At 49.1% G+C, this 14054-nt stretch overlaps 1 protein-coding gene across 1 annotated transcript in view; it reads left to right on the top strand.

Annotated features, from left to right (window-relative positions):
- Positions 1 to 14054, top strand: part of LOC137434523 (uncharacterized) — a 319351-nt gene that overhangs the window by 273246 nt on the left and 32051 nt on the right. The window lies entirely within an intron of this gene.

Below are 14054 nucleotides of genomic sequence, written 5' to 3'. Positions count from 1 at the left end.
AAAGAACTTTAAATTTAATTAAGCCGATCAAACAGGCCTAAAATATTTACATATAAATATTCACAGTATAGCACCTCAGTGCTCTGAACACCCCTGCCCCCCTCCCATCTCTCTCTCTCTCTCTCTCTCTCTCTCTCTCTCTCTCTCTCTCTCTCTCTCTCTCTCTCTCTCTCTCTCTCTCTCTCTCTCTCATTACTTTCTCTTCCATGTGTACTTTTTGCGGCTCCTTGCAGCCTGAAGCAATGGCTTGTCCTTCAAAATTACAGTGGAACTCAGCACAGGACAGGCCGAAGTTGAGTGAGACCAGTAGCTCACTCTTCATGAGCTCCACAGAGCATCTGTTCTGGACATCACTCCATTTGTTGGCCATTCTGGAGAATATTCTCTCCACAAACCCTGTTGAGGCTGGTATGCTCAGTCGGTAGGAAATGACTGACGGCATATTTGGGAGATCAGCTGCCTGAAATACAGCCATCCACTTGGCAGCCGCGTCTGTGGTCTTCCATTGATCTTCCATTGTGGTCGATCGTTGAGGCTGGTATGCTCAGTCGGTAGGAAATGACTGACGGCATATTTGGGAGATCAGCTGCCTGAAATACAGCCATCCACTTGGCAGCCGCGTCTGTGGTCTTCCATTGATCGCCCTCCTGGAGCTTCTCCACAAGGCTGCTTGCTGTCGTGCACTCATCGTACAGTTCATCCATGTTCAGGTCTTCCATTGATCGCCCTCCTGGAGTTTCTCCACAAGGCTGCTTGCTGTAGTGCACTCATCGTACAGTTCATCCATGTTGAGGCTGGTAATGAGGTTGAGCTTTTCACAGACCTTTTCAAGGTCATTGAAGGTAAGCTTGCCATCATGGAGAGATAGAGGCGTAAGACAGTGAAGCCAGTTGCTGTCGGAAAAGTCAAACCATTTTTCAATGTACCTTAGGGCAGTGTCAATGAATGCAGTGAATTCCTCCCTTGCCTTGCCTGCATCAACTGGAGAGAGACGCTGCAGCTTCACTTTTGTGAGGTATCCATAGAACTGGTCATCTCACCTCTGTGTGAGTTTGGCTCTAAAGGAATGCATGATGGGATAGTGCTATAGACAGGTGGTAGCATTGGCCTCAAGCTTCTTTACAACATCTTCGAACAGGTAGAGAATGTTACCGCGCGTCTGAGTCTCCGTAACTAGGGCAACGGTGACGTCGACACTGAACGTGCCTGCCATTCTCTTCCGCAAATTTTGATTGGGAACATCTACGCTATGTCTTGCGAAACGGTTTTGGTTTTATTAACTATCATGTCAACCCTGGTGGTGGGCTAGCGGCTAGGGTGCCGGCTTAGGATCCTAGGATCCTGGGTTCGAATCCCGGTCGATCGCTGAATTAACACCAGGGGGGTTGACTCAGCCTGTCATCCTTCCGAGGTCGGCAAATTGAGTACCAGTTCACTGGTAATTCCCTGCTTGTCGTTAAAGGCGGCAAAAAGGGTTGGCGTCAGGAAGGGCATCCGGCCGTAAAACATTGCTTCAAAAAGGGGACCGAAAAACAACAACAACCACGGTCCCCGAAAAAGGCCAACCCCCGCTTTGCGGGGAAAAATGGCCTCTAAAGGTTGTTTTTTTTTTTTTTTTTGTTTTTTTTTAACTATCATGTCATTCTAACCATTGTGAAGACCTAGTCCTAGTGTATTATGAAAGTATGTTGTGCATGAAAATACGGGACAAATCGCGTCCCGTATTGACTCGATACGGGACACTGCATTTTATTCTCAAATACGGGACGATCCCGTATTATACGGGACGGGTGGCAACCCTAATACAAGCTCGGCTCGCTGCGCTCTCGCCTCACCATGCGTCGATACTGAGGAACGGGCTTGTTTTAGCTGAGGATAATGACTCATTGACTGTACCTGAGTTGCTGTGTTGTCATGATTTACACCAATCATAATACAAACAATTATTTTGCACAAATGTATTTCTAGTGTTTGTGATATTACATTTTTATAAGCAATTTAGGTTGAAAAAATATATAAAATTCAAAAAAGAACCCCTCAACACATACATACGGGAGGGGTAGGTGCAGACTGGAAGTTTGGGACGGTTACACCTCACCACCACGTAATTCAAAACACACCACCACGTAATTTAAAACACCTCAACCCCACCTAATTTAAAACACCTCACCCCACCTAATTTTAAAACACCTCACCTCACCTAATTTAAAAACACCTCACCTAATTTAAAAACACCTCACCCCACCTAATTTAAAAACCTCACCCCACCTAATTTAAAACACCTCACCCCACCTAATTTAAAACACCTCACCCCACCTAATTTAAAACACCTCACCCCACCTAATTTAAAACACCTCACCCCACCTAATTTAAAACACCTCACCCCACCTTATTTAAAACACCTCACCCCACCTTATTTAAAACACCTCACCCCACCTAATTAAAAACACCTCACCCCTTAAGACACCTCATCACCAAGTAATTTAAAACACCTCACCACCATGTAATTTAAAACACCTCACCACCATGTAATTTAAAACACCTCACCACCATGTAATTTAAAACACCTCACCACCATGTAATTTAAAACACCTCACCACCATGTAATTTAAAACACCCGACCACCACATAATTCAAAACACCTCACCACCAAGTAATTCAAAACACCTCACCACCACGTAATTTAAAACACCTCAACCCCATGTAATTTAAAACACCTCACCCCACCTAATTTAAAATACCTCACCCCACCTAATTTAAAATACCTCACCCCACCTAATTTAAAAACACCTCTCCCCACCTAATTTAAAACACCTCACCCCACCCAATTTAAAACACCTCACCCCACCTAATCCACCTTCACCTTCATCCCCTCCACCTTCATCCCCTTCCTTCCCACCTTTTTAGGGTGACATAGTCACTTTTTCGGTCTTCGAGGCCGACCGATAGGCACAGTGTGACCAGAAGGGACGAGGTTCTCCTGACCGCGTGGCCCTCGACTCGGTGGGGTTTGTCCGCACAACGTGGGCGCATCAGGATGAACTTTAGCCGGGGAGCGTTTGGGCACGTGGCGTTTGGGCGCCCCGGTCTGATACTGCCGCCCACGCGCAGAACAACTTGTGAGTGCACGTGGGTCCCGGCGGTCCCACTGGCCTAGCGCTACCATGTTAAGACAGCGAGATCCATCCCCGGGCACCGGTACCTACTCCCGGAAGTCGAGAGATCAGCGGCGCCAGGCACGGTAGGACACCCGCGGAGCCCCGGCGGACCAGGGGCGCGCGAGCCTACGCGTTAGCGTGCTACAGCGGAATCAACGGCTTCGGCCACGGCCGGGCCGATACTCGGCCCGGTCGCACCGGAAATGAACTGGTTCGACGCCCGCGCTAGAGAGGTCACGGGCGACTGAGATGTTTTAACAAATTAGTTAATTAATTTGAGACGTCCGATTTCTAGTGTTTGGAAATTTGGAAGAGCTTGACCCTAGCCTTTCCCTTGCGAGGGCAAGGAGGAACTTAACACTTGACACTTAAGCTTAGTTTGAAGTACACCCTGCCAGCGCCCACGGCGGGACGGCAGGGCAACCAGAAGGGACGAGGTTCTCCTGACCACGTGGCCCTCGATCTGGGAAGCGAGAGGCATTCCATTAGTGGACGCGCCCCTCACGCCCGACTTTTGGGCGGCCCCAGCAGGCCGTTTGTTTTGACGTTCCGTGACAGGCCCCGCACCCCCACCTCCGGGCCGACCGGGCGACCGGAATGAATCCCGGTGTCCCGATCCGAACCTTCAGAGCGGGCCGGCTGGGGAGTGCCAAGCACCCCGTACCTGCACTTTCCGTCCCTGCGGTCCCAAATACCGGAACCACCCGAATACCACTTTATTTGACAAAATGAGGTGCGGCCTACAGCCTTAGAAAACCAACCCTAAATAAGTCAATACCTCCAACGAGAGGGTGGTGGGAGGGTGGTGGCAGGGTGATGGGGCAGGGTGATGGCATTTTATTTTCACCACTTCAAATCGACCGAATTTCACCAAATAAGATACCACACTCGCCATACTGATGTCATTTTTACGGCAAAAGTGAAAACAGATTTTAATTTGGAAATAAAACGAAAGCGTGCACAATGGAATCATTCGTGCCGCGTGACACGGTGACGTCATCGCGTTTCCACCTTAAAAGACTTATTTGATATAAGTCAATCTTTTGATATAAGCCTTAGAAAACCAACCCTATAGAAGTCAAATGGCCCAATAAAGGGTGATGGCCGGGGAGCGTTTGGGCGCCCCAGTCTGATACTGCCGCCCACGCGCAGAACAACTTGTGAGTGCACGTGGGTCCCGGCGGTCCCACTGGCCTAGCGCTACCATGTTTAGACAGCGAACTCCGTCCCCGGGCACCGGCACCTACTCCCGGAAGCAAGAGAGATCAGCAGTGCCGGGCACGGTAGGACACCCGCGGAGCCCCGGCGGACCAGGGGCGCGTGAGCCTACGCGTTAGCATGCTACGGCGGAGTCAACGGCTTCGGCCACGGCCGGGCCGATACTCGGCCCGGTCGCACCGGAAATGAACTGGTTCGACGCCCGCGCTAGAGAGGTCGCGGGCGACTGAGATGTTTTAACAAATTAGTTAATTAATTTGAGACGTCCGATTTCTAGTGTTTGGAAATTTGGAAGAGCTTGACCCTAGCCTTTCCCTTGCGAGGGCAAGGAGGAACTTAACACTTGACACTTAAGCTTAGTTTGAAGTACACCCTGCCAGCGCTCCCGGTGGGACGGCAGGGCAACCAGAAGGGACGAGGTTCTCCTGACCACGTGGCCCTCGATCTGGGAAGCGAGAGGCGTTCCATTAGTGGACGCGCCCCTCACGCCCGACTTTTGGGCGGCCCCGGCAGGCCGTTTGTTCTGACGTTCCGTGACAGGCCCCGCACCCCCACCTCCGGGCCGACCGGGCGACCGGAATGAATCCCGGTGTCCCGATCCGAACCTTCAGAGCGGGCCGGCTGGGGAGTGCCAAGCACCCCGTACCTGCACTTTCCGTCCCTACGGTCCCAAATACCGGAACCACCCGCATACCACTTTATTCGACAAAATGAGGTGCGGCCTACAGCCTTAGAAAACCAACCCTATATAAGTCAATACCTCCAATGATACAGGCGCGCATTCGTGCCGCGTGACGTGGTGATGTCATCGCGCTTTCACCTTAAAAGACTTATTTGATATAAGTTAATATCCTGATATAAGCCTTAGAAAACCAACCCTATAGAAGTCAAATGGTCCAATAAAGGGTGATGGGAGGGTGAATGCAGGGTGACGGGAGGGTGAATGCAGGGTGATGGCAGGGTGATGGCAGGGTGATGGCAGGGTGATGGCAGGCCGTGCGGTGACTACCGCCGGCTCAATGATGCCACCACCCCCGACCGCTACTCGGTCCCGCATATCCAGGACTTTTCCGCCCGGTTGGCAAACACGACCGTGTTTTCCAAGGTGGACCTCATCCGGGGCTACCACCAGGTCCCCGTACAACCGGGCGATGTCCCAAAGACGGCCGTCATCACCCCTTTCGGCCTCTTCGAGTTCCTGCGAATGCCTTTCGGGTTGAAGAATGCGGCCCAGGCGTTCCAATGGCTTATGGACAGCGTCTTGCGTGACTTACCTTTCATCTATGTCTACCTGGACGACATCCTAGTCGCGAGTGCGTCCCGGGAGGAGCACCTGCTCCACCTCCGCACGCTTTTCGAACGCCTGGGCCAGCATGGCCTAATCATCAACCCCGCAAAGTACCATTTTGGCGTCGCCACCATCGACTTCTTGGGGCACCGCATACCCAGGCACGGGGCCGTCCCTTTACCGGCCAAGGTGGAGGCGGTCGGGGATTTCCCACGACCCCGCACGATCAAGGGGCTCCAGGAGTTCCTGGGCATGGTAATTTTTTCCACCGCTTCGTGCCCGACACCCAGCTCCTCCGCCCCCTGCACGGGGCCCTCCCGTGCAAGCCAGGCAAAGGTGACATCGCCTGGTCGGAGCCGATGGCCGTGGCATTTGCGGGTGCAAAGCTGGCCTTGGCCAACGCCACCATGCTGGCGCACCCGGCGCCCGATGCACCGATCGCCCTCACCACCGACGCGTCGGACTACGCGGTGGGCGCGGTGCATGAGCAGTGGGTGTGTGGTGCTTGGCAGCCGCTGGCGTTTTTTAGCCGGCAGCTTCGCCCGCACGAACGCCGCTACAGCACCTTCGCGACCCTAGCGCTACCATGTTTAGACAGCGAGATCCGTCCCCGGGCACCGGTACCCACTCCCGGAAGTCGAGAGATCAGCGGCGCCAGGCACGGTAGGACACCCGCGGAGCCCCGGCGGACCAGGGGCGCGCGAGCCTACGCATTAGCGTGCTACGGCGGAATCAACGGCTTCGGCCACGGCCGGGCCGATACTCGGCCCGGTCGCACCGGAAATGAACTGGTTCGACTCCCGCGCTAGAGGGGTCGCGGGCGACTGAGATGTGTTAACAAATTAATTAATTAATTTGAGATGTCCGATTCCTAGTGTTTGGAAATTTGGAAGAGCTTGACCCTAGCCTTTCCCTTGCGAGGGCAAGGAGGAACTTAACACTTGACACTTAAGCTTAGTTTGAAGTACACCCTGCCAGCGCTCCCGGTGGGACGGCAGGGCAACCAGAAGGGACGAGGTTCTCCTGACCACGTGGCCCTCGATCTGGGAAGCGAGAGGCGTTCCATTAGTGGACGCGCCCCTCACGCCCGACTTTTGGGCGGCCCCGGCAGGCCGTTTGTTTTGACGTTCCGTGACAGGCCCCGCACCCCCACCTCAGGGCCGACCGGGCGACCGGAATGAATCCCGGTGTCCCGATCCGAACCTTCAGAGCAGGCCGGCTGCACTTTCCGTCCCTGCGGTCCCAAATACCGGAACCACCCGCATACCACTTTATTCGACAAAATGAGGTGCGGCCTACAGCCTTAGAAAACCAACCCTATATAAGTCAATACCTCCAACGAGAGGGTGGTGGGAGGGTGATGGGAGGGTGATGGGAGGGTGATGGGGCAGGGTGATGGCAGGGTGATGGCATTTTATTTTCACCACTTCAAATCGACCGAATTTCACCAAATAAGATACCACACTCGCCGCACTGATGTCATTTTTACGGCAAAAGTGAAAACAGATTTTAATTTGGAAATAAAACGAAAGCGTGCACAATGGAATCATTTGTGCCGCGTGACACGGTGACGTCATCGCGTTTCCACCTTAAAAGACTTATTTGATATAAGTCAATCTTTTGATATAAGCCTTAGAAAACCAACCCTATAGAAGTCAAATGGCCCAATAAAGGGTGATGAGAGGGTGATGGGGGAGGGTGATGGGGCCTCCCTATAGAAGTCAGTACCTCCAACGACACAGGCGCGCATTCGTGCCGCGTGACGTGGTGACGTCATCACACTTTCACCTCAAAAGACCCATTTGATATAAGTTAATATTCTGATATAAGCTTTAGAAAACCAACCCTATATAAGTCAATACCTCCAACGATACAGGTGCGCAAAATACAAAATCACAAAAGATTTATTTGATATAAGTTAATATTTTGAATAACTCGGTCAATATCAGTCCGAATTTCGCCAAATAAAGGTTCCCGTTATCCACAGATACCCCTGTATTCTCCTAGAGGCGAAGTCAGGATGAATTTCGCAAAAAATAAAGTCCTTCGGCAACGAAAATTTAACATGGGGCTTTCCTATGTAACTTTACCCCGAGGTAATTCCACCAAAAATCCCCGAAATTTTGCGGGTCCCGTTCTATTGAGTGTTAAGCTAATCTAGCGACTGCAAAATCTGAAAACAGAATTAAGATCCGAGTCCCCGTTCACTCTCGAGGGCCTCCTAGAGCAAATCGCATATATTCCTAATGAAAAAACCCCGGAGTTCCTAAATCCCAAATCCCATGCCATCCGATGTCAATCCATATATCTATACCTCACTACGAACGTTATGCATCTAATGATAAGCATGAGAACCATCAAAAAATATTTTAAAACCACTTTATTGGACAAAATGAGGTGCGGCCTAGCATCTAGTCGAGACCAAGTCACCCAGGCTGACCACCCATTCCGACCCCAAATTCCTCATCGACGATAACTAAACAATATATTATATGAATCGCACCGTACATACCTCCTTCTAGATGTTGTTCTTGTCTTGATATACTCACTCAGGCTCACCCTATCACGACTGAGTCCTCTCAGCTCTTCCAAATGGCGTCCGCTCCGCCTCGTGTCCAGTCCAACTCCGAGCTCTTCTTCTTCGAAAGACCTTCCCATGGCACCATGAAAGACACCATGTGTATTACCTGGGTAACGTTGAGTACCAGTTCACTGGTAATTCCCTGTTTGTCGTTAAAGGCGGCAAAAAGGGTTGGCGTCAGGAAGGGCATCCTGCCGTAAAACATTGCTTCAAAAAGGGGACCAAAAAAAACAACAACAACCATGGTTCCCGAAAAAGGCCAACCCCCGCTTTGCGGGGAAAAATGGCCTCTAAACGGTGGTACCCCACCTAATTTAAAACACCTCACCCCACCTAATTTAAAACACCTCACCCCACCTAATTTAAAACACCTCACCCCACCTAATTTAAAACACCTCACCCCACCTAATTTAAAACACCTCACCCCACCTAATTTAAGACACCACATCACCAAGTAATTTAAACACCTCACCGCCATGTAATTTAAAACACCTCACCACCATGTAATTTAAAACACCTCACCACCATGTAATTTAAAACACCTCACCAGCAAGTAATTCAAAACACCTCACCACCAGGAAATTCAAAACACCTCACCACCACGTAATTCAAAACACCTCACCACGTAATTCAAAACACCTCACCACCACCTGATTTAAAAACCCCTCACCACCACCTGATTTAAAAACCCCTCACCACCACGTCATTTAAAAACACCTCACCACCACGTCATTTAAAAACACCTCACCACCACGTCATTTAAAAACACCTCACCACCACGTCATTTAAAAACACACCACCACGTCATTTAAAAACACCTCACCACCACGTCATTTAAAAACACCTCACCACCACGTCATTTAAAAACACCTCACCACCACGTCATTTAAAAACACGCCACCACGTCATTTAAAAACACCTCACCACCACGTCATTTAAAAACACCTCACCACCACGTCATTTAAAAACACCTCACCACCACGTCATTTAAAAACACCTCACCACCACGTCATTTAAAAACACACCACCACGTCATTTAAAAACACCTCACCACCACGTCATTTAAAAACACCTCACCACCACGTCATTTAAAAACACGCCACCACGTCATTTAAAAACACGCCACCACGTCATTTAAAAACACGCCACCACGTCATTTAAAAACACGCCACCACGTCATTTAAAAACACGCCACCACGTCATTTAAAAACACCTCGCCACCACGTCATTTAAAAACACCTCGCCACCACGTCATTTAAAAACACCTCGCCACCACGTCATTTAAAAACACCTCGCCACCACGTCATTTAAAAACACCTCGCCACCACGTCATTTAAAAACACCTCGCCACCACGTCATTTAAAAACACCTCGCCACCACGTCATTTAAAAACACCTCGCCACCACGTCATTTAAAAACACCTCGCCACCACGTCATTTAAAAACACCTCGCCACCACGTCATTTAAAAACACCTCGCCACCACGTCATTTAAAAACACCTCGCCACCACGTCATTTAAAAACACCTCGCCACCACGTCATTTAAAAACACCTCGCCACCACGTCATTTAAAAACACCTCGCCACCACGTCATTTAAAAACACCTCGCCACCACGTCATTTAAAAACACCTCGCCACCACGTCATTTAAAAACACCTCGCCACCACGTCATTTAAAAACACCTCGCCACCACGTCATTTAAAAACACCTCGCCACCACGTCATTTAAAAACACCTCGCCACCACGTCATTTAAAAACACCTCGCCACCACGTCATTTAAAAACACCTCGCCACCACGTCATTTAAAAACACCTCGCCACCACGTCATTTAAAAACACCTCGCCACCACGTCATTTAAAAACACCTCGCCACCACGTCATTTAAAAACACCTCGCCACCACGTCATTTAAAAACACCTCGCCACCACGTCATTTAAAAACACCTCGCCACCACGTCATTTAAAAACACCTCGCCACCACGTCATTTAAAAACACCTCGCCACCACGTCATTTAAAAACACCTCGCCACCACGTCATTTAAAAACACCTCGCCACCACGTCATTTAAAAACACCTCGCCACCACGTCATTTAAAAACACCTCGCCACCACGTCATTTAAAAACACCTCGCCACCACGTCATTTAAAAACACCTCGCCACCACGTCATTTAAAAACACCTCGCCACCACGTCATTTAAAAACACCTCGCCACCACGTCATTTAAAAACACCTCGCCACCACGTCATTTAAAAACACCTCGCCACCACGTCATTTAAAAACACCTCGCCACCACGTCATTTAAAAACACCTCGCCACCACGTCATTTAAAAACACCTCGCCACCACGTCATTTAAAAACACCTCGCCACCACGTCATTTAAAAACACCTCGCCACCACGTCATTTAAAAACACCTCGCCACCACGTCATTTAAAAACACCTCGCCACCACGTCATTTAAAAACACCTCGCCACCACGTCATTTAAAAACACCTCGCCACCACGTCATTTAAAAACACCTCGCCACCACGTCATTTAAAAACACCTCGCCACCACGTCATTTAAAAACACCTCGCCACCACGTCATTTAAAAACACCTCGCCACCACGTCATTTAAAAACACCTCGCCACCACGTCATTTAAAAACACCTCGCCACCACGTCATTTAAAAACACCTCGCCACCACGTCATTCAAAAACACCTCGCCACCACGTCATTCAAAAACACCTCGCCACCACGTCATTCAAAAACACCTCGCCACCACGTCATTCAAAAACACCTCGCCACCACGTCATTCAAAAACACCTCGCCACCACGTCATTCAAAAACACCTCGCCACCACGTCATTCAAAAACACCTCGCCACCACGTCATTCAAAAACACCTCGCCACCACGTCATTCAAAAACACCTCGCCACCACGTCATTCAAAAACACCTCGCCACCACGTCATTCAAAAACACCTCGCCACCACGTCATTCAAAAACACCTCGCCACCACGTCATTCAAAAACACCTCGCCACCACGTCATTCAAAAACACCTCGCCACCACGTCATTCAAAAACACCTCGCCACCACGTCATTCAAAAACACCTCGCCACCACGTCATTCAAAAACACCTCGCCACCACGTCATTCAAAAACACCTCGCCACCACGTCATTCAAAAACACCTCGCCACCACGTCATTCAAAAACACCTCGCCACCACGTCATTCAAAAACACCTCGCCACCACGTCATTCAAAAACACCTCGCCACCACGTCATTCAAAAACACCTCGCCACCACGTCATTCAAAAACACCTCGCCACCACGTCATTCAAAAACACCTCGCCACCACGTCATTCAAAAACACCTCGCCACCACGTCATTCAAAAACACCTCGCCACCACGTCATTCAAAAACACCTCGCCACCACGTCATTCAAAAACACCTCGCCACCACGTCATTCAAAAACACCTCGCCACCACGTCATTCAAAAACACCTCGCCACCACGTCATTCAAAAACACCTCGCCACCACGTCATTCAAAAACACCTCGCCACCACGTCATTCAAAAACACCTCGCCACCACGTCATTCAAAAACACCTCGCCACCACGTCATTCAAAAACACCTCACAACCACGGAAACAAAAGTTTGAGGGAGTCGTTCAGTGACAGACACAGCACAGATGTGTAGATATCTATCTATAATTCCAGTAATCTCTGTCTGTACGTTTGTCTGTGACCGCTGTTTCTCGACAACCACGTGTCCGATATACTTTTAACTTGCCAGGTATATTGCTGGGGACCCGAGGATGTGCCTTTTCAAGGTTTCATATTAATCGGACAATTACTTACCGAGCTATGTCCAAAAAACGATTCAACCAATCAGAGAGCAGCGAACGATCGCGTGTGCCGAACGTGGCGGGCACACTCTGCCTCGGATGGCACATTTGAGAGCGTATTCATTTATTTCACGTTTGCAAACTATGTTGGCGTTAAACTATGTTTTACAACTAATAAAAACGAATTTGCGATTCATTCGCTTTCCTGCGCGTTTGTGCACGCGATGGCGATTTCTTTACCAAACTCCGGAAGCCGTTCGCTTTGGACCAAACCATTTCATGTAAATAGAGGGGGGGGATTGTCACCGTACTCGCAAGCCGTTCGCTTTGGACCAAACCATTTCATGTAAATAGAGGGGGGGGATATAATTTTAGATATAGATATGGTACGGGCATGCCCTAGTCTATCTATAATTCCAGTAATCTCTGTGTGTCTGTGTGTTTGTGTGTTTGTCTGTGACCGCTGTTTCTCGACAACCACGGGTCCGATATACTTTAAACTTGCCAGGTATATTGCTGGGGACCCGTGGATGTGCCTTTTCAAGGTTTCATATTAATCGGACAAGTAGTTACCGAGCTATGGCGATTTCTTTACCAAACTCCGCAAGCCGTTCGCTTTGGACCAAACCATTTCATGTAAATAGAGGGGGGGGGGATTGTCACCGTACTCGCAAGCCGTTAGCTTTGGACCAAACCATTTCATGTAAATAGAGGGGGGGGATTGTCACCGTACTCGCAAGCCGTTCGCTTTGGCTTTGCGAATGGACCAAACCATTTCATGGACCAAACCATTTCATGTAAATAGAGGGGGGGGGGGGAGGGGGATTGTCACCGTACTCGCACCCACGTACCCACGTACCCACGTACGGGCATTGCACCCACGTACGGGCATGCCCTAGTATTGATAAATGACTGTACCTGAGTTGCTGTTTTGTCATGGTTTCCACCTATCATAATTCAAACAATCATAATGCACAAATGTATTTGTAATATACGTGATATTACGTTTTATAAACAATTGAAGTTGAAAACTTAAGTTGAAAAAAAAAAAACTTTTTCCCAAAAAAAATTCCCCAAAGAAAAATAAAAATTGGAAAATTTTTCAAAAATAATACCCTTAGGACATAGCGACGGGAGAGATAGGTGCATACCAGAAGTTTGGTACGATTTCACAAAAGTGTAAGGGAGTAGTTCAGTGACAACACTGAACACAGACACTGCACATCTATATAACTGAGATATATATATATAACTGTGAGATATATATATAACTGTGAGAAATAGTAGAAACTCCACAGTACGAGCAGGACGTCTCATTTGCATTAAATAAATAATCGGGAGGTTAAATCAGACGCGGACGTAGCTTCAGGACGGTCGATGTTTAATTCTCGACAAGCTTTCGACCGACAAAGGTCTTCTTCTTAGTCTACAGAAACAACAGGCATGTCTATCATGTATATTTTCGAACAATCTTAATTTTGATATACATGCCTGTTGTTTCTGTGGACTAAGAAGAAGACCTTTGTCGGTTGAAAGCTTGTCGAAAATTAAAGATCGACCGTCTAGTCTGATTTAATCTCCCGATTATATATATATATATATATATATATATATTACAGTATATTTCACTGTAAAAGGCAAGAACAAATGTTCGAGAGAGATAGATATATATAAATACGACTTCCGCTTCCGGTCCGGTCTGGAGAGGACGCTGGCGTTACTTGTTCGCCGCTTCTCCGACTGGGCCATTGTACATAGTTTGCTTTTCTGGTGGTCGTGGCGGATTTTTGACCGTTGGGTCTGCCCTCTGCTCGGTCCCGGCTCTGCTCCTGGCTTCGCCTGCCCGGCTCCTCCACTGTTTCCTCAGGCCCGCTCCCGTTGTTTGTGGCCGTTGTTTGCGGCGGTGGCTGTTTGCCGCTGTGGTCTTGATTAGCGGCTGCAGTCGTTTGCCGCTGCGTTTGCCGCTGCGTTTGCCGCTTTGCCTCCTCGAC

The sequence above is a fragment of the Myxine glutinosa genome, chromosome 10 (assembly GCF_964187855.1).
Source record: "Myxine glutinosa chromosome 10, kmMyxGlut1.1, whole genome shotgun sequence".
Classification (NCBI taxonomy): Eukaryota; Metazoa; Chordata; class Myxini; order Myxiniformes; family Myxinidae; genus Myxine; species Myxine glutinosa.
Note: the sequence above shows the minus strand (reverse complement) of the source record. Positions and strands in the feature narration are given on the sequence as shown.